The 2,904-nt window shown below is 38.9% G+C and overlaps 1 long non-coding RNA gene across 1 annotated transcript; it reads right to left on the bottom strand.

Annotated features, from left to right (window-relative positions):
- Positions 1-1,797: 1,797 nt before the first annotated feature.
- On the bottom strand, positions 1,798-2,002 carry LOC125360762. Its single transcript, XR_007212801.1, has 2 exons — positions 1,968-2,002; positions 1,798-1,928 (listed from the first exon to the last, which is right to left on the bottom strand). It is a non-coding gene; the product is annotated as an uncharacterized LOC125360762 (long non-coding RNA).
- Positions 2,003-2,904: the final 902 nt, after the last annotated feature.

Here is a 2,904-nt window from a genome sequence, read left to right as displayed (position 1 = left end):
GCAAGGCTTGATTCAAGCTCTGCTTTTGATAAAAACATGCCAAAATAATCAACACCACAGCAAAAACCCTGAGAGACTGATATTTTGAGATGTTTGTTCATTGAATTATTGATTAAATGCCTACTTTGTACACAAATCCATGTGCAAACTGAGATTTAGGATATTTAGCTGGATATTACAGGATTTTAATGTGGAGGTAGGGCACAAGACCAGGCCTCCAGACTTCACAAACATTGAGTTCTTTCTTCTGCTTTCTTCCCTCCATGAATGCTGGTGGAGACTTGAGTTAGGTCATCTGGCCTTGCAGATGACCTGCAAGCTTTGAGATTGTGTTCCATGAATAGCAGCGCTAATGTGCTTGGACTTTTGTCTACAATGCTTTGATGATTTCTGATGGTTCAGAACATTTGGATGGTTCATCCTCGACAACTGTCTACAGGTGGCTTTAAAGATAGAACCATTGTATAAGATTTCTGGAATAACTGAGCAGTGAAGATCAGCTTCAAACATGTACAGGGAATGTTTTAATATCCTGTTCTTAGGTAAATGCCAGACATGGGCTGACTGACCCACAGCAGAAAGGGCATGAACTAGGTTCAGAGGATTTGATCTGGACAATATTTGATGGAGACACCTGCATTTGTTAGGACTGATCACAGTTGTTCTTGAAGGGGGACAGCAGGTATAGGAACTGCACAGACCTAAGGCTGAGACTGCAGTGTTAGCAAGGAGGAAAAAAGAGAGCTCTTGATTTACTCAGGAGATTTCCCTGTTGTGATTTTTTGTGTGAAGAACTAGATTACTGATCAATTTGTCACTAAATATAAAGAGGTCTTGCTCATTCTAATACTTTTCTTAATATTTTTAGTCATTGACATGTTGAGTTTTTGAAAGGAAAGTTTATGTTCACTAAAATCCATCTTTTCATAAGGTTATTTAGGTTCTGGAACATACATTCAGATATAAATTAGATAGGCGAAACCTCTAAATATTTCCCCCTTAGGTTTATAGGAACGGGGAATATTTTAAATCAATCTATAAATAACTGAAATATAAAGATATTAATGTAAAATTCTCTTCTTTTTTTAAAAGTTGTGTGTGCATGTAATGCCAGAATCCAGAGACTCCAAAGACCACTGAGACCAAGATCGATGCAAAAGCAAAGGTGCTGTTTATTAGCGAATGTACATTCGGGCCAATGTGCTCACCAGATGCAGCTGAGAGATGAGGCCCTGAGGAAGAGGATTACACACTTTTTACACAGGTGAACAAACAACTTTGGGGGGCTTTCCATGTTGGCAGCCATCCTACTGGTCGGCCTTGAGTAATGCCTGATATATTCAAACCAGGCTGGTAAGGGGCCATTTGCACATTTCTAAACAGCAATGGTTTATCCCTGGCTATATCAGCTTGCCCCGTATCTGTTGTTTGCACCTTGCCCCTATCTGTTGTTTGGTCAGTTTGGGTGGGCAAATAGTTGTGTTTTTTCTAGTAGCTGTATTTTTAACTTCTCAGAATCAGCTCTAACTCTAACATGGATACTTCTTTTCCAAAATGGAGTCACTTTGGTCTCACATTTTCCCCTTCTCTCAGGAGACTAAGAAGCCAATCTTGGTTCCTCTGAGATGCCCGCATCAGTATATGGGGTCCTCTCAATGTACGAGTTGGATCTAGGGGTTGATATTGTTGTCTAAGTACCATCAGCTGAACGGTATACACCCGATCTTTTACAAAAGCTGCAAACCAATTTATATTATAGCCAACTTGATTACATACCAACTTTACTCAGAAGTTCCAATTTTAAGACATACTCATACCATTTGCTACATACTTAAACTTTCTGGGGATTGTCTTCCTCATTTTCAACATGCCAAAACCTTTTAATCTAAAGGAAATCATTTTTGTTTCCCCAATTCTCTTTCTAAAGTCTTTCCTTATACTGTTTTATAAGCTGTGTCTTATAAAACTTAACACATCCCCAATCATACCATCAGCGACTTACTTGAACATTCTGGGGCAATTGAAGACAGTCCTTACCTTTTAAATCCCTTTCCCAAAGTTTTCTTTACCAATATTTTTACATTTTCCTGAGTTTTTGCAGCTTGAATTTACCATGGTAGAGGTGCTCAGGGTGAAGATGTAGATTCTTTCAGATGACTGTCAGGCCGTCTTTGATCTTAACCCAAATGAAATGGGCAGGGGCAGCAAGCAGCAGGCAGCAGTGTCTCCCCATGGCTCCAATAGAATGTCACACCTCCTGCTGGGTTGTCTGCAACTTTCAGCATAAACTGGTTAAAGAAGCTTAACCTAAGGCCTGACTTTAGTACAATTTCCTAATATTTTTTGTTTGCTTTTTTAAAGTACAATGACTTTTGCAGGCTGGCACCCCATTGGTTTAGGCAGTGGCCCTCAGATTCATTTCTCTGAGCCTTGATCTTAAAGGGGAGCTGAAGGGCAAAGATCATCCATCTTGCAAACCTATTTCTTCCTTTCTCTGAAATTTCTAATGACTGGCCAAATGCTACATAGAAACCATGGGAATAGAACAGCATAGTTCATTTGTAACATTTTTATTTATAACTGGTTGACAATATTCAAAATATGATTATCCTATTTTGAATTTACAGTGCCTAAAGTATGAATTATTATAGAAAAATCCCTGAATCTCTGATGATTTTTCTGAACTCGCCTGAAATATGTGTGTCATTAAAGTAAAGCAGTCTTGAAATAAAGCTGCATTCTTACAGTCAACTGATATTTGACAAAGGAGATAATGACATACAATGGAAAAAACATAACCTCTTCAATTACTGGTGCTGGGGAAACTGGGCAGCCACATGTAGAAAACTCAAAGTGGACCCTAGCCTATCACCATGCACCAAGATCAACTCAAAATGCATCAAG

The sequence above is a fragment of the Perognathus longimembris genome, chromosome 12, assembly GCF_023159225.1.
Source record: "Perognathus longimembris pacificus isolate PPM17 chromosome 12, ASM2315922v1, whole genome shotgun sequence".
Lineage (NCBI taxonomy): Eukaryota > Metazoa > Chordata > Mammalia > Rodentia > Heteromyidae > Perognathus > Perognathus longimembris.
This window is presented reverse-complemented; position numbering and strand designations above follow the sequence as displayed.